Here is an 18,955-nt window from a genome sequence, read left to right as displayed (position 1 = left end):
GCACACACAGTGGCAAACAAATGCACACAGGTGCACATAAGCTCTCACACACAGACACATACAAATACATAAGCAAATAAATCTCTTTCAGAGCCTTTATCTTTATTCTTCCTTTATATTGGGCACTTACACCATTGATGGAGGGATTCCTTGTCATCTTACCCCCAGGGCTCACTAGTAGCTGTGCAAATGGTATCCTCTTCTTATTCTCTCCCCTTATTTCCTGTTGGACCTTCCTCCATCTACCTTCTGTGCCCATCGTTTTTCTTTTTATACACAAAAAATAGAGCCAAAGCACATATAACTTATAATTAACATTTTAAACTTTAATTTACTTTGTGATGATAAAATGCCATAAATAAAATCAAAAGTTAAAAAATAGTTTTATTACACACACACACACACACACACACACACACACACACTGTGTGTGTGTGTGTTCATTGTCAGGCTTGGAAGGCAGGTATTTTCCCTTCAGAGCCATCCATCCCTGAAAATATTTTTTGATGTTTTGATTCTACTCTCTACCATCTTTCTCTTTATAGAGGTGACTACCTATCAAAACGATCAGAAAGCTACATGATTCTTTCTATATCTTATCTGTCACCATAGATACAGTAGAATCTGCTTCACAAAAGGATTCTTGCTCTGAGTCATTAGACCAAGAGATAATTTGAGTATCCCTGACCTAAAATACTCTGAAACCTACAGTAGTTTTTGCTCCAAGCATTTTAGGCAAGGGGTACTTAATCCATGTTCTATGTGGTTCAGAAATAAATGTAATAAATGCCTCTTATAGAAATAGTCTGGAGAATAAGTACATTGGCTGCCTGTGGGGAAAATTGAACTTTCGGAGATTTAAACAATGCAGTCAGGGTCTTCTAAGCCTGAGTCTATGTTTCTTGCTTGGGGTTCTATCACGGAGAACTCCTCAGTTTGAAAAGCCAGAGTTCTAGTGACTGCTCTGAATTCCTTCAGATTTCATGAACGAGCTGATTTGGATCTGCAGTGGTCCAGATACTGTAGCTTTATTTCTTGCTTGTTTGGTTGGTTGGTTGGCTTTTGTCCTTATTGCTGTTGTTGCTTTCCACAGATTTTAGTATCTATAGCGGGGTCATTGGTCTTGTGGCTGTTTCCTAGTTCCCTGACCACATCATGGTTTGGCTCTTGTGTTCCTAAGTTTGTACCATCACCTGTCTCTTCCTGTCTAATTGAAGAGCCTAAACGGTGGCTTCTTATAGAGTCCTCAGCCTAATCCAACAGAGCAGGCTTGGCCCTAGGTTGAGGCTGCTACTCATCTGCCTAATATTTGGCCACCTTAGTTCATCCCTGTTCCTTTATTGCCACCTTTCACCTCTCTGTGAATAAATGCATTCCCTAGATAGAGGCAAGGCCCAAACAACATGACAGGGAACCTGAAGCCTGAAATGTCAGCATCAACTCCAATGACTGACCTGTTGCCTACAAGGCAATTCTTAGAATAAATTATGCAAATGGATGCAGGTCCTGGTTCTATGTTCCTTTGAAGTTCCTACTTTCCATGGCTTTGGGTACTCTTGACACGGTATGAGATGGATACTTCCGGGCTAACATTAATGATGTGAGGGATGCTCTCATGAGTCCATCATCTACTCTGTGACATGTGCACAGTGCTTGGTCTATAGACTCCTTTGTGAGCATCACATTGCTTTGCTCCCTCCAACTCCTCAGCTTCCTTCATCACTCTTTTCTTTCTCTTCCCCTTGACTTATGGGTCTGCTGGATTTTTTCATATAGCATCTGGTCAATGTGTTCTCGTAGCTAGTGAATTGTAGGGATACATAAATGGAGAAATGGAAAATATTGATCAGCTTCGTATAAAGCCTGCCAAAATTGTCTTCAGCCCTTCTCACTTTCCTCAAATTCCAGGGACATAAACTGATGAATCATGGATTCTAACAGGAATCTGAAATCCCGGACTCGTGCCCCACTTAATGTCTGCTGTCAGTGGGGAGGGTCTCAACTTCTATAAAAAGGCAACATTCCCAAAGAAAAAAATGCTATTTTTGCATATTCCATTTTTAGCTTTCTTGGTCTTATGTCCCCCAGTGATTAACTTGTGCTTTGTAAGAAAGAGTAATTGATCTATTTTCTCTCTTTGCCATGGAGCCGTCTTTTCTCAAGGTTAAGTTACAGCTTTCAAACATTCTCTTACCTGTCCCCCTTTCTAGGCCTTTGAAGGAAAAGAAATGAAATGACATCACATGTCAGGCAGAGAAAAACCAAGTGAAATTATTTCCAACCCTCTAAACAAAACAAACAAACAAACAAACAAAACAACACCCCCACCCCTGATACTCAAAGTGTATATTTCCAGCCAGATTTCTCAGTAAGTGCCTCTTGTTGGTAGGAATATTGGGCCAAATGTCACTGGGGCATCTGGCTATGTGGGTTCTGTGTTGATTCCAGAAATTACAGCTTAGGGGCCTTAGGTCACTCATTGAACCCCTTTTGAATCTTGGTGTTGTCACATGCAATATGGGGTATAGAGTGTGAGGAAACAAAGCTATCTGATGTTGTTGGGCTGCACACAGGAAATGCCTGACAAGTGCTTAGCACAGAAAGTAGTGGAGAATTAGCATGCAGGCATAACTGGCTGCAATTGGTGCTCCTCTGTCTCCTTCTTCCTTCTATTCTTGTATGCCCCTGGGGCAAACCTTTCCTCATCCCGAGGTTTCTGTATCTCAGACTTAATGATGGTGAGAGTGGTAGTGATGCTTCATCCAAGTTCATTTAAAATTTTAGCTAAATACAAAAATAAATGAAAACCAGACTGTGTCAATTGGTTGTTAGTAGTTTCTCTAAAATCAAAATATTAGAATTTCTCCTTAATCCCAGCACTTGGGAGGCAGAGGAAGGCAGGTCTCTGTCACTTCAAGGCCGTTCTGGTCTGCATAGTGAGTTCCAGAATGGCTAGGGCTACATAGAAACATCCTGTCTCAAAGAAACAATCAAATTATAACAACAAAAAGAACCGTCTTAAAATATTGCTGTATTTATAGGTTGCTGGCAGAGCTATGATGAGATCAGAGGAAAGTGTTTGTAAACATTCGTCATGTATTCAGTGTCTTTCCATGGAAGATGCACGGGTTGCTTATTTTTACATATGTCTTATATACTAGGGCTTTTCCTCCTAGCCTAATCTTCCTTTGCAGGCTCCTAGGATGCTAACAGCGAGATGGATCTCCCTTATTCCTCTCTCAGAAGCTGCATTGGTTGAAAGGAGAGATGCTGGTAGAGACGGGGGATGTTGGTGCCTGTAAGAAGGGATGCTAGCTTCCTTTAAGGAGGTATGCTGCTGGTTGTACCAGATATAAGTAGGTTCTTTGTTCTGAAATTCTAATATCTGCCTCTCTTCTTCTTCCAAAATAGCACACCCAACAAGTATTGCATTTTGGAGTTACTACAACCAACTTTTGATGGTATTAGAGTAACATTAGCTGATATTTGAAAGCAAAAATAGAATCTGAGTTTGGTGCTGAAGAAAAGCCAGTGCATAATGCAGGGGAGAAGTGTCAAAGACAAACTGCTTGTTTTATAGGTTTTCCTGAGCTAATTCCCATGCAGCTCCATCACTAGGTCTGCTTAAGCTACAGTCTATATATAGTACACTGCCTTTGTCCTTAACAAATGTGAACTGTCTAATCACACTGGCTTTTAGTCTGGCTTTTCTCACTAATTGGGATGAACCTAATCCATATAAGCTGCAGTATTCCTCCGAGTGTCCCATAACTACCCTACTGTTCTTGCGGATGGGGAAAAGTCTCCTGACTGGAAAAGTAAAGGCTCAAGGCTGCCTCTCTCTGTCTCTGGAGCAAGAGCCCTTTTCCCTTCTCACAGCCAATGAGTGTCCACAGTGGAAGGGTTTTGCAGAGCCAGCACCCTAGTCAGATCCCCTCCCAAACCTCCACCCAGTGTGGCAATAGAGTTCTCTTTAGCAGGGTGACTCAGTTTGTACTCATGTCCATACCCACCAGAACCACTGCATATTTCCCAAAAAACATTAAATTAGGGGGTTATACAAGCCATTACCCATAGTCATCAAAACAGCAATTAACTCAATAACCGTGACATTAAGCCAGCTGTTTCCCTGGGGAATGCTTGGGTCAGGCATGAACTGCCATGAAATAAAAGTCAATATTGTACATGAAAATATAAATATAATTATAATTATAGGGCAGTGACATGTCAAAGATCAAAGTAGCTCTCTTTCAGAGAGGAAGATCATGAGGATAAAAAAAGGATGGAAGACTATTTCTCCAAATGTGAGTTACTCCCTATGTTGTTTATTATTTCATGGATTACATGATATATTTAACATACTAAACAAACATTTCTGGGGATTGGAGAGATGGTTCAGTGGTTAAGGGCACTGGTTGATCTTCCAGAGGACCCAGGCTCAATTCCCAGCACCCACATGGCAGCTCACAACTGTCTGTAACCCCAGTTACAGGGGATCTGACACTCTCAAACAGATATACATGCAGACAAAACATCAGTACAGATAAAATAAAAATATATAAATATATAAATCAAGAAAAGAAGAAGAAATATTTCTTATTAAGCAAAGGCTAAGACATTTGGAAATGAGAATATAGAAAACAATGCTAATCATGTTATACAAAGTTCTACAAACTTGTCCATACAGTTGTTCTCCTTTAAATTGAATTAAATTGTATTTGACAGAAACACATAAAAAGCTAATTTGTTGCATATCTATATAAACTTAAAAATGTTTTCTGTCCTTCCAGTTCTTTTGATCTGTTCATTTAATGACTAGAACCTATGTTTTATTCCTTCACAGTACAACACCCTTTACTCAATCAATATACAGCAATAAGGCAAGGCTTTTCCAGCCTTGGGGAAATGGGGACCTCAAAGGCTGCTACCACTCAAGAATTTAGAAAGAAGTGTTTGTTTATCTGATCATAAAATTAGAAGTACATAGAATATTTTTATTTGAAAATTCTGAAAAGTAAAGGTGGCCAACACAGTGTGATTCTGCCGACACCGTTACTCGCACACACCGATGGACTTCTTGCTTTTCTTGTACATATGCATTTCTTAAATCATTTGATTCCAACTATGATAGATATTCTTATAGCCAACTTTGGTTTACATGTCATTAGTGGCATCTCAGTTTTAACTTTTCATTGAAAAATCTTCAATACAAGTGCATCAGACTTATAATACTCTTTGGGTTTTGTTTTTGTTTTTGTTTTTTACTAATGATGTTTCAACTAATATTTTAGTATATTAAGCTTTGATTTTATGCTTATTTCTTTTTGAATTCTTAGAAAGGCTGTCAATTTATTTATTTAGACCTCTTACATATTGCCTAATGTGTTTAAACAGATGGTCCTAAACCTTATGTATTGATATTTCTGGGCACCCCAGTACATCTTTCGTTACACCTTTCTTGCTGGGGTACTTCTCAGATTTGGCTTCCTACTAGAACCAATACAGAGCACCAAATATATCTATAGCTGACCTTTGTCCTAAACCAAGGAAGCTGGAATTTCTGAGAAAAGTAGGGGAAGTAAGGAGTTAGTAACTTTGAAAGAACTCAAATGAGATTAGCTGGGTAAAACGGCAATATTAGCCAGGCCTGGTAGCACATGCCTGAAATCCCAACACTCTGGAGACAGAGCCATGAAGACAGTAAGTCAAAGGTCAGTCTAGTTTATGCTGAATGTTCCAGACCTGAAAGAGCTTCAAAGTGAAACATCATCTCCTAAACAAATGAATAAATACATAAATTTATAAATTTCCAATTAGTTCTATTTTAAGTTTTTCTCTTTTCTTTTCTCTCTTTCTTTCTCTCCTCTCTCTCTTTCTTTCTTTCTCTCCTCTCTCTCTCTTTCTTTCTTTCTTTCTTTCTTTCTTTCTTTCTTTCTTTCTTTCTTTCTTTCTTTCTTTCTTTCTTCCTTTCTTCCTTCCTTCCTTCCTTCCTTCCTTCCTTTCTTTCTTTCTTTCTTTCTTTCTTTCTTTTTCTTTCTTTCTTCGACTCTCCCCATTTATTTCAGTGGTAACTGCCCATCGTCGCATCCTGGCCATCATTTGTGGTTGTTTGTTTTTTCAATGACTGCCATTCTGACTGGGGTGAGATGGAATATCAATGAGATTTTAATTTGCATTTCCCTGGTGGCTAAGTAGAACCACTTTGTTAATTGAATAAATAAAAATGCTCTCTTCTAAAGCCCTTATGGTCACAAGGCGAATTAGAATTTAAGTAGTGTATGTTCGTTATTTTATTAGCTTGAAAAGCATACTATGAAGTTAGAATCCTGGCCAAAACATTTTGGCATTTCTCTTTCATATATAGTTGTACCTTGGCTGTTGTGGAGGATTGATTCCGGGACACATCTTGGAAACTAGGGTCTTTTGCTCAAGCCCCTTAAGTATTGTGGTGGTCCATAATATACACCATCTGTATATTATATATAATACCTAATACTATTCAAGTCCTGTGTTAAAGACTTGTTACACCATATTAGTTAGGGAATAATGACTCCTCCAGTCTGCATGTACTTGTAAAGAAATTTTTTCCTGAATAGTTTCATCTAAAGTTAATTGAATTCCGCACTTGCCTGTAGAACCCTTAGATACAGAGAAAATTAGGGCATCCTGCATCTAAATAGCATCCCTTAGCATCTCACCAATTGGAACCTAGACAAGGCTTAGAGGAGCTCTCATTGGTTCATTTCTAAACTTTCTGTTTGAAATTCCTCAGAATGGTAAATTTTATACTGTCTTGTCTTTTTAATCACTGTTCAATTTGACTGGCTGTCAAACATTTCATCCATCCATTTTTAACACTGGAATGTGTATTGTCAAATGCAAGGGTTTCTTCAATATAATCATATGGTATCATTTCCCATGTATCTTAGATGCCGTTAAATAGATAAATAATCATCTAAAAGGCTAAATATAGCATGCAAGTTGAACCTGCCAGTTCTGATTAGATTCATGGAGGTGCCTAACGTTTCTGGGTCATGCTTCTGATGGAGTCAGTCCATGGAAGCCCAGTTAACGTAGCCTGTTAGTGTAAGCTGATATATAATACTCTGTTAGATGATATTTGAGCACAATATGAACCCTGAGACTGTGTTAGTTACTGAAAAACAACAACAACAACAACAACAAACCCTGTTTCTAGCTGTGGTGTGGCTCAGCACTTTAGCACACACCTTGAATCTCTCTGGCTGGAATATAGACACACCTTTAGTACACACCTTCAATTCCAAACACTGAAGGTAAACTTAGTTTGTAGAAAGAAGTACCTATGTTTGAAAGTGATGTCTAATTGAGTGGCAGACAAAGTGACAAATCAGAGAAAGATTTGACAGAATAGAATATGCCCAACTCTCATGAGAAGAGAGAGGAAAGGGAAACTGTTTAAGGGGTTGTGCAGAGAGGAAAGAGAGGAGGCAGTTTACAGAGACAGGTTGCAGAGAGAGAATGAACTAAACACAGGACTAGGCCTAGGTTAGCAGACTGAGTCTGTAAGCCTCGAAGATGGAGACAAGAACTATCATAGGTGAGTTAAAGTTACATTCACAATACTGTTCTCCCTCGCATCATGGTATAAGTATTTTACCACTGAGCTCATTGCCTGTCCTTGTGTTTTGGTTGTTTTCTTATTTGGTACCAGAGATACAATCGTAAATAAAACAGATCAAAGTTCTTCCTCTTAAGGGATTTACATCTTAAATGGGCAGGCAAGAAGAGAACAATGAAGTTAGCCACATTCCTGGAGTTGGGCATAGTGGTACAGACCTGAAATCAGAGTAATGAGGAGGCAGAGGCAGGAAGATACTGACTGTGGAGCTAACATTGAACTGCATAGAAGACCTTCCCCTCTCCAACACCCCAGCAAGCAGCAAAGCAACTATCATTACTGTAGCCAGGATGGTTAGAATAGGAAAAGTACCGCATAGATGCAAGCTGAATGGAATGAATGAATGAATGAATGCACTTGGCCCTGTGAAAAGCTCCAAAGCAGCAGCGGGGACAGAAGTTGGTGCTGACTTGGATTGACAGAGGAAAAGAAGCAGCTCCCTGCATCCCTGGGAAATGACATCATTTCTTAGGGAATCCACATTTTCCCTAAGAAGGGAAAGTCAGAGGAGGGGCACTGTGGACAGATGATGAATTCATCTTTAAGGTAATCTGTGGAGCATCCAAGTGAGGATTCCAAGAAGCAGGTAGATGGGTCAATGCTTAGAAAGCAGTCTGGGCTACCGTTGTAGACTTTAGTCTATAAGCCATTAGAATGAAGGAGATCACTAGAAATTAGAATGAGAAATGAAGTCCAAACATTTGAGTACCTACCTAGTGTTACCATAGGAGAGATGACCAGTAATGCTTCTTATATCAACAAGAATAGACATAGGGTTCTACGTCTATCTCACCCTGAACCCACACTTTCTGTAGTAATCACATTCTTTTCTTAAAGTATGCAAGTTTCCAAGTCATTGCTAGGGTTGGGGATGGGCTGAGAAAGATGAGTGGAAAAGGCAAGGCTTGAAAACAAGAAACACTGAAGAAACCTGGAAAAATGAATCATGAATCCGGGACTAGGCTAGGGGCTAGGGGGCTAGAGAAGAAAGCCACAACCTAATTTGCAAAATTCAGGCTTAACTTTACATTAAAATACAAATTGACACCCTCTACTTCCTGACAGTATTAGGACACACAACAAAAGTACAAAGACTTCATTGAGAATTTGAAAACGACCTTAACAGCTACCAATAGGATAATAAATTCACGGTTATCTCGTTAAAGAGTGTAATTGTAACTCACTAGAATGAATGAACCGGAACTGCCTACATAACCCATCTTAAAACTGCAACCATGTAAATGTAACATGGTATCCCAGGTTAGATGTTTATTTATTTATTTTTTGAGGTTTTGTTTGGTTGTTTGTTTTGAAGCCCTAGGGATTGAACCCTAAGCCTTGGGTGTAGTGGACAAGCACCCCACCAATGTCTCTTTAACACCTTTGCAACTGTTCTGCGAATCTAGAAATATTCCCATTTGGAGGGGGCAGATGCAAGATAGAAAGGCTTAAAATACAGTGTACCCGTGTATGAAATTCTCAAATAGAAAACATAGTTATCCCCAAATAAAAGAATTATTTAAAAAACCTAAGCTCAGAGCTGCAGGTATAGCTCCGTGGTGAGAATTTGCAGGTAAATATACTCCCTGGATTTGATTCTCAGCCCCATGGAAGGGTTGTGAAGGGAGGGGAACCTTGTAAGCAATGTGAGCTCAAGGCAAGCCAAGTAAACTGTAAAGGAACTGATGCCACATGATAGCATTGATGAGAACCTTAAAGCACTCAAAGCAATATGAAATGTTGATACATAGCATGTATTTAATTAAGATGTAACAACATTCAAAAGAATGATGCTTTATTTAAAGTAGAAAGTGAAAAAGAATATACATTCAATTAAATTGAATATATCAAACTTATTTTTCTTTTTTCTTGGATATTTTCTTTATTTACATTTCAAATGTTATCCCCTTTCCCAATTTCCACCCCCTCCCAGAAACCAACTATCCCATTCCCCCTCCCCCTGCTTCTATGAGGCTGTTCACCCACCCACCTACTCCTGCCTCCCTGCCCTCAATTCCCCTAGCCATCTATCGAGCCTTCATATGACCAAAGACCTCTCCTCCCACTGATGCCTGACAAGACCGTCCTCTGCTACATATGCAGCTGGAGCCATGTGTACTCCTATGTTGGTGGCTTAGTCCCTGAGAGCTACGGGTGGTCTGGTTGGTTGATATTGTTGTTCTTCCTATGGGGTTGCAAACTCCTTTGGTCCTCTTAAAAAACTCATTTATGTATGTTTGTATTCATGTATAGGTATGTGCATGTGCATACAAGTTTCCTCTGAGTCCAGAGGGTTGGAGTTACAGGCAGCTGTAGATGCCCAATATGAGTTCTGTGAACTGAACTTGGTTCCTCTGTAAGAACAGTAAGTTTTCTTAGTCCTGAGCTATTTCTCCAGCTCTGATAAACTTTCTGATGTTATCATTAGTTAGATTCTGTTATATATAAACTTAAATATAACTCATAAGAGCTGTTAACATTAAAATCCAGGTTAAATATTAAGTACCTTTGCTTATCATTTTTATATTTCACCAAATAGTGTGGTCTTTTTGTTATTTTCATTCAGGTGTTAATAAGTACACTTTTAAGAATGCATGCAGCAGGATATGTTGGTGCATGCCTATAATCTTGATGTTTGGGAGGCTGAGGCAGGAGGATTGCTAATAAGGTTAGAGCTAACCTGATTTACATAGCAAGTTTCAGGCCAGCCAGAGCTACACTTTGTGACCCTGTTTAAATAAAGGAAGAAAAAGCCCTTGGTGGTGGTGCATGCCTTTAGTCCCAATACTTGCGAGAGCAGAGGCAGGTGCACCTCTGAGTTTGAAGCCAGTCTGGTCTACAGAGCAAGTTCCAGGACAGCTAGGGCTACACCGAGAACTATTCTGTAAAAGCAAAAAGCAAAAACCAACCAACCAACCAAAAACAGAAATAAAGGAAGAAAAACAGAAAAAAAATATGTTACTGACTCTAATAAAGATAACCGAGACTATTTCTAATGGCAGAGAACTACATCACTAGAATCATAAAAAAAAAGCCATGTTTTATATTTATTTACTATTTGTGTGTATGTATGTATATCTGTGTACGTTTATGGGCACCACATGTATGCAGGTGCCCATTCAAGTCCAAAGGCTTCAAATCCCTGGAACTGGAGTTACAGATGGTTGTGAGCCTTCTGATGTGAGTGCCGGGAACCAAACCCAGGCCCTCGGCAAGAGTAATTAAGTGCTCTTAACTGCTGAGCCATCTCTCCAATCCCCAAAACCGTGATTCATGTTTTTGCTGGGTATTCTAGGATTTTGTTCTTTGTTTGTTTGTTTGTTTTGAGATAGTGTCTAACCTTGAACTCATTATATTATGGAGGATGAGCTGATCGCTTGATCTTTCTGTCTTAACCTCCAAAATCCAGCCTTTGAATTTGTAAGACAAGGTCTGATATGTAGGCTGGGCTAGCCTATTGCTTTGTCTTGCCTCTGCCTCCCCAGTCCTAGATCACAGATATGCTACCACTGCTTGCTAATGCTCTGCTTTTTCCTGAAATGTTTTCATACATTTATAAAGTAATAGAAGAAAATATTTCCTTTCTAAATTATTTTTATCTCAAATTCTCAGGTCAGATATTTATCCATGTGGTCTCTTAGACAGTCCTTTTTTCCTTTTCGTCCTGTGCTGGTCTTCCCCAAGATGAACTGTGCAGGTTTTCATAGACTCACTTCCCAAGATTTTCTCACAGCTGACAGTGGCCATCTGAGTCAATTCTTCTAACCAACATGTAAGCCAAATCCTGTAGACGCCTTTAAGGGAAAGGATGGTTTTATGCCATAGTGGATCCTCATCCCTTCTAGGTTTGGGAGGGATGCTTGGACTTTAGTGCTCATCTTGGAAACATGAGATAATAAACCAGAGAAAAAGATGAATGGAAGTGTGGAGACTTGAGCATCCACTATCATCCACATTCTACCACGAGGAAAGCTCACCCTCAGTCAGTGTTTGATACTGTTGGCCTTAGTTATGATGAAAAGCATTCCTGGTTCACCTACATATTGGTCAGTATTGGAGTCAGTCATTGATTACAGCTCGCTGTTTCTATTGCTGTTATATAAGGCCTAACTTATTAAGACCATGACTATTGCTATGAGGGGTAAGGCCTGATCTTCTTCCTTAATTCTTCTCCATTATGGCAATAGACAGACTTGGGCAGGAGTTGGACTAAGAACTGGGGGAAGCCATTGCTTCTTGCTATCTGTCCTTGATCCTATTTCTGACTTACGCTGGAATATGAGCATGTGTCAGATTAAAGCTATTACCTTTTAAAATTCAGTGGGAACAAATGGAGATAGTTGTCTATACCAGATTTGAATTAGTGAATTCTCAAACACATATAATAAAACATCATTTGCACATAGCACAGTTTCTTGTAGACTTCTGTCCTTTCCAAGCCCAGGAAGGTGAGTATGTGATAGGCAAGGCAGGATATTCAAACCTCTTACCATCTAAGTATTTCCTATTATTCCAATCTTGACACAATTTCTCTCACCCTTAATCATTGATATGGCTTTGCTAATGGACGTCATTTGAACTTACATATATTTATTCTGTGCTTACAAATGTTCTGGCCAGAGCTGTAATTGGTTTTGATAGAGTGAACTCGAAGCCTTGGGCATACAAAGCAATTAAAACCTTTTGGCATTTTGCAGCAATCACTGAAGCATCATAAATTTTTGATTGGCTATGTGATGTACATATTTACTGAACACAAGCAGTTGTGATTTATGTGTGTGCAGCTGGGGGTTAGCCAAGAAAACGCAGATCCCTTGAGGTTAAGGAGGATCACATCATGTGTTCAGTCATTGCTATGACAGCTAAGTGTTGGATCAGGCTAAGAAACAATGGCGGATTTATCTTCCTCCCTCTGTAACTACCACAGGCTTATCTACTCGACATTTTTAGCCGAGTGGTTTTAAAATAAGATTTGTATCATTTTCTGATCTTAAACTGACTCTCTTCATGTCAAAGAATTTTATAAGTTTGTTTGTTCCAGGCAAGGCTTTTCAGTATAGCCTTGTCTGTCCTTGAACTCTGTAGGTCAGTCTGGCCTCAAACTCACAAAGATCCACTTACTTCTGCCTCCTAAGTGCTGGGATCAAAGGCATGCATGCACCACCATCACGAAGCTACTTCAAAGTATCTTAAATCTATGGAATTATGTTGAAAAAAAAGAGGAATTACACATTTGACCTTGAATTAAGCACAAAAGCAGGATATAGTTTATTTGTGCCCTAGAATCCCCAAGTTCATCTTTTTCAGGTGTCACATGTTCTAGGCCTTGAAAGCAAGTTCCTTTGAAGCTAACTCCTATTACAGGTTCCTTGGCATCTTCTTTACAAAGCCCTGTGACTATAATTCTAGCCCCATCTGACTGGGATAGAGATAGATCATGTTCGGAAGAAAAAGCTTATAGAGTGTTTCTTAGCAGTGTGCCCAGGACAGGCTTACCAAATAAAATCCAGGCAGATCCTTTACCGTCAACACAGGAGATAAACCAGTGTGGCCTTTCCCAGAGAAAGCCATTTGAGAAGGGTCATCATGTTCAATCCGATGTTTTGAGGTTAGCTTCCTTTGCGGCAGCGCCTCAGAGCAAGCTTTAGTCTGACACCTTGACTTTTCTTACAGAAGCGATCTGTGTGGTTCCTCCTGTACCGCAGGCTTCTAAGTAGTTTCTGGGAGTGTTTGTAGGGGAGAAGTGGCTCAGGTTTCTGACCATGGAAGGGTAGAGAAATGTCTCTTTCTGGAATCTTTCTGAAGGCTTTGGTTTCCTTTGTGTCATTCAAAGATGAAGCCACAAAAAAGAACAAAATCAGGCTTAATCCTAAAACTCATCTATCAAATTTTTAAATCCCCAAAGATTGGCTGGATGGTAGTGAGGCTCAATGGGAAGGGGCAGTGCTCTTTTATGCTGGCATGCTAATGATCATTTTATCCTTTGCATAATTGTGACCGTCAAAGGATGCTTTACCTTCTTTTTAGGTGGAGATGTGAGTTCAAGTTCTGTTTTACTAGCCGTCATGTAGACTCTCATCCAGGGTTCCCATTTAGGCCCTGGGCCTTTGTTCTGTTCTCAGCTTACTGAGCAGGAAAGTGGCCATGCCCCATTACCTGGTCAGGCTGTGAGTTAAGTCTCTCCGTTTCCAGTCTCTCCTCGTTAATTTTCAGCACACACAGGTGGAGCATAGTAAGACTCAATAAAACCCTCACAGGCCTCAAGCAATGTAAAAAAAAAGCAGCTTAAAAATTCTCTGCCATAGAAGCTAATTGTGCTCTCTTAATTAATTGCTCCAATTAGCTCCACTCTTCTCAGCTCTGCTACTTTAGAACAGTGTCATCTGGGATGCTCCTGCAAATTACAGCAATGGTCAGGTACTCGTCAATTAAAACACTTACTATGTGCAATTAGCTTCTCCTCACAATTTTATGGACACCCCGAGGAGTGAGTGTGGCAAGTAGCCTGGGCAAAGGCCTGATACCAGATAGACAGAGAGTATCATGGTGTTTCCATTCCTATCATTTTGGAAGCACATACGTTTATCTATAAAGTTTATTGTGAAGCAAATTATCCGAACAGCACAATAAGCCACCTTGACTCTGCATTTGAGTGATCTGAACTGATTCTTTATTACACTTTAACAAACAACACAAATATCAGGAGATGCTGGGCAGTTAAGGAAAAGCTGCCTTTCAAACATCTCAACTAAGTATCTTTAACTGGCGATTATCCTATTTGTTCATTTATTACATCTGGGATTTCTTAGGATCACTAATAATGAAGATGAGGTTAGCTGGCTTTAGGTATAAATTGGGACTCTTGAAACGTCTTTTTTTCTCAAACATATAGCCTTTTCCTTGGAAAGCCCGAGGTTTGGCGATCCGAAGCCAGCTGGCTTTCACATAAAGCCAAGGCAGTATGGTGACTAAGGACTTAGAATTCTCTCTACAATGACAGTCTTTAAATTTGTGTGAATTATGTGAGTGATTATCAGCATGCAGAAACCTTGAATATCTAACTCAAGCTTATTCACCGAGTCAATGACAGGTCAAGGAACAAACCGTAGCCAGTGGTCCAGAAGTCTGTCCTTCCCGAATTAAGGCAGCCATTTTGTTTAAATTGACCATCGACCTTCATCTTTCATTGGTGTATTTTGAGAGATGGGTACTGGCCCTCAACACTTCTTGAGAACAATTACTTTTACTGTGGCACTCTTCAAATTTTTTCTCTCTCTCTGTAGCTCAGTAATTTTATCGGTGCGGGCCCAGGTAATGATTTCTTCATTTTATCTGGAGTTCACAGCAGGTCTTGAATCTGAAGATAGTTGGTTTTCCTTGTTTTGCAGTGTGCTCAGCCACTTCCACCTCAGATGTTGTGTTGGCTTCAGCCTTCCTGACTTTCTTTCCCAGATTTCCAGAGTAGCTTGTCTTCTCTCTGCTTCCTCTACTCTCCTACTTTCTTTAAACCTACATCTTCCACATTTTGTGTCTCTGTGCCTCCATGTGAACTGCATTTGTCCTCCTGTTCACTAGTATTCTCCTCCCTAAGCCTCTCTATGTGTGTACAGATTACGATAAACCAGAGGCACTCACCCTCCCTAATGCTTCGGCCCTTTAATACATTCCTCCTGTTGTGGTGGCCTATAACCATAAAGTTGTTTCACTGCTACTTTGTAACTGTAATTTTGCTACTGTTATGAATCATAATGTAAATATATAATATGCAAGATTTGTGATATGCAACCTTTGTCAAAAGGTCATTCAATCCCTGAAGATATTACGACCTAGAGGTTGAGAACATCTGCTCTGAACGGATACCACCTTCATTTTGGTTATTAGTTTGATTTTCAGTCATTGAATTTTTACTTAGGTGTTTTTAAAGCTGATATGTCCTTAAAACAATTTCTATTTTGAGCCCAATTCACAATCTAGATGTTTATCCTTCTGTAAAAGTGAGCAAAGTGCTGTTATTATGCTGTGTTTCCTTTCTAAGCATGTCACACCAGAGAATGGCAGAAGTACCAAAGTGCCAAATAAAATCCTATTTGAATTGGTTCAAAGATACCCCTTTCTTCTTATTTCCTTTGGCCAACATCTGTCTCAATTCTACATCTGTATGTAGGTGTATTTTATGTGTGAATATGTGTATGTGAGTGTGTGTGTGTCCTTTATATGTATGTTTGAGTTTGTATGTGCATGTGTGTGGAGGTTAGAGGTCAATTCTGAATGTTTCCCTCGGTTACTTCCTACTCTATTTTTTTTTCTTTTTGAGACATGTTCTCTCAATGGATTTGGAGTTTACCATTTCAGCTAGGTTAGCAGGCCAGTGTGCTCCAGGCATTCTACTGGAGAAAATATGCTAAAAAAAAAAAAAAAAAAGGTATTCATTTTACATACAGCCCACTGTCCCACTCCCAGTCATCCCTTCCCACAATCCTTCCACAATTCCCTTCCCCTTCTCCTCTGACCCCCCCTCCCCTCCTCCAGCACTTCAAGTCTCTACAAGGCTAGGGCGTTTCCTCTCCCACTGAGGCCAGACAAGGCAGCCCAGCTAGTAGAACATATCCCTCAAACAGGCAACAGCTTTTGGGATAGCCCTCATTCCAGTTGTTTGGGACCCACATAAAGACTAAGTTGCCCATCTGCTACAAATGAGCAGGAGGCCTAGATCCAGCATTTGTATGTTCTTTGGTTGGTGATTCAGACTTTGAGGGCCCCAAGGGTCCAGGTTAGTTGACTCTGTCAGTCTTCCTATGGAGTTCCTATCCCCTTTGGGGTCATCGATCTTTCCTTCTATTCTTCTGTAAGTGTCCCCAAGCTCCATCCACTATTTGGCTGTGGGTGTCTGTATCTGTCTGAGTCAGTTGCTGGGTGGAGCCTCTCAGAAGACAGCATGCTCCTGTCTGTAAGCATAGCAGAGTATCATTAATAGTTTAGGACTGGTGCTTGCCTATGGGATGGGTTTCTAGTCACACTGGTATGGGATCCAAACACAGACCCTTATGCTTATTAATAGTGCCAGGGATCAGTGCTTGCCCATGGAGTGGCTCTCTCATTACATGGGGTATGGGATCTAAACACAGATCCTTAGGCTTATTTGGCAAGCACTTTCCCAACTGAGCCATCTTCCAAGTCTGACTTTTTTCCTAAAAAAACAAAACAAAACAAAACAACAACAAAAAAACCCAAAACCTTCTATCATACTGAAAGGGACAATGCATGAACATACGTGCCTCTCCATTCAGTTTTAACAACTTAGCATTTCGTTACTTTGTTGTTTGTTGCTGGCAAGTCTGCCATCTGGATCCATTAACGATCTGTCTCCATTTTCTGATCTTCCTGTAGTCTCTTGTTCTTGTCTTATTGCAGAAATGATATCGAATAGTCTTGGGTAGAGATAATTTGATACCTGGGAGGCTTTCATCCCATGGGGGAGCATTTACATTGTCTCCCTGTTGCCTGGCAACTTGTGCGTCAGGAATCACCATAATCCAATTTCAGGCAAGATGATGCCAAGCTGAAATTCCTACAGGAGCCAGTCTGCTTCTGGTTCACACCTGCCAAGGTGACTCAGGATCTCCTACCAGGCTCAAGATTACAGCCCTTGTGACTCGATGCTCTCAGAAGTACTACTTACGCTCTTGGCTGCCTCTTCCTGAGTTGGCAAAGGTCCCCAGAGGATAACTGAGCATTTGATCTTACTATCATGGGCAAGGTACAGCATACGCCATCAGCTCTTCATACTGCCTTTGGTGTTACCATAGCAGAAACTCCAGGTTTCTCTAGAGTTAACAGCAACTTCTCCAGTCTCTCCTCCAGGCCTTATTTCCACTGCCTCAATGCTGTCTGTCCAGGTTCAAGGTTGATTTCAGAGCTAGGCTTATTTCCCTTCAGTACAAGGCCACTGTGCATCCCTGTACTCTGGGAAGTATATGCAAAATCCCCATTGGACTACAGTGCTTGGCACCAAACACAGATGAAATGTTTTGCTTTCTTTTTGTTGTTTTCTTGTTTTGCTGTTGTTTTGTGAAGGGAAGCATACCAGCCCCTCTCGTCAGCTGACATCCCTTTCTTAATCCTTCCACGAATAATTTTAATAACAATCATGATAAGATATTTAATAGAGTTCTTCAGTACCAGAAATCATTTCACTGATTCCTCTAGAAGTGTTCCCTCTCTCATGTTCCCCTCCCTTCCCCTCCCCTCCCCTCTCCTCCCCTTCTCTCCTCTCACCTCCTTCCCCTTCCCTTCCCTTTCTCCTCTCTTCCCTCCTCTTCTCTTCCCTCTGCTCTCCTCTTCTTCCTACCCCTTCCCTTTCCTCCTCTCCCTTTGCCTCCCCATTCTTTCCTCCCCTATCCCATCTTCAAGTAGATGTGACTCAAAGAAGACATTGGTGGTAAGTTTGAGCATGAAAGTCCAGGAGAAAAGTCAAGATATTTTCATCACTGTTTTGCCTACCACCAGGTCTATCAGCTTTGATCCCACTGTCGGGGTCCAGCTCTTAACTGTGCACCTGCTATCCAGAAGTTAATAAGACCTTTGTCTCACTTTTATCTCCTCTGGGTGGAACAGGTTTCCTACTACTAACTTGTGGGGTATCTTACTTTTGAAGAATAAAATGCAGGCATGACCTGGTGTTCCATTGAACTGGCACATTGTGATTCTAAACAGAAAGTACACCGTGCTCCTGAGTATTCCCAGAAATCAGAACACTGAATTCTAAAGCAGTGTGAGTAGCCCATAACTGGCCAGCTGACAAGTCTGTATCCTGCACCTCTTCTTTTAGGTGCTTAGAGACCCTTGTGTTATGAACATTCACTGTCCTATCTGAGGCAGTATGCTACCAAGCACAGTTGAGAGGCTTCTACCATATAAGAGGAATAAAGCAGACAGTGTTCCCTGAAACCATCTCAGAAGTGGTTTACCTCCATCCATACTCTTTACTGACCTTTGCAGTCTTGTTGGGAGATGCCCTGAGCACAACAGCATATTCCTTTTGACTTAATAATTCTTCTGTCTATCTTCATCAGTTCTTCTTAACTTGACCCTACCTTAAAGATCTACTGTGGTTACTCACTCACTGCTGGGATTTTACTATAGTTCGCAAGTCTGTTTGCAGGGGAGAGTCCCTATTATCCGCAGGAAGAATATTATTTTGACAAGGGATAAAGGCAACTACGTGTGAGAAATCACAAAGACACATGCTACTTGTCAAACTAAATGATTTAAAGGAGAATGTCAAAGAAAGTGAAT

The 18,955-nt window shown here is 40.4% G+C and overlaps 1 long non-coding RNA gene across 1 annotated transcript in view; it reads left to right on the top strand.

The window, feature by feature from the left end:
* The first annotated feature begins 9,083 nt into the window (after positions 1-9,083).
* LOC110285219 overlaps positions 9,084-18,955 on the top strand; it is a 48,187-nt gene continuing 38,315 nt past the window's right edge. The window contains exons 1-2 of the long non-coding RNA XR_002377035.1: positions 9,084-9,785; positions 9,914-10,016. This is a non-coding gene — a long non-coding RNA (uncharacterized LOC110285219). The remainder of the gene's footprint in view (positions 9,786-9,913; positions 10,017-18,955) is intronic.

The sequence above is a fragment of the Mus caroli genome, chromosome 19 (assembly GCF_900094665.2).
Source record: "Mus caroli chromosome 19, CAROLI_EIJ_v1.1, whole genome shotgun sequence".
NCBI lineage: Eukaryota > Metazoa > Chordata > Mammalia > Rodentia > Muridae > Mus > Mus caroli.
The sequence above is the reverse complement of the archived record's forward strand: the minus strand, read 5'-3'. Positions and strand labels throughout refer to the sequence as shown.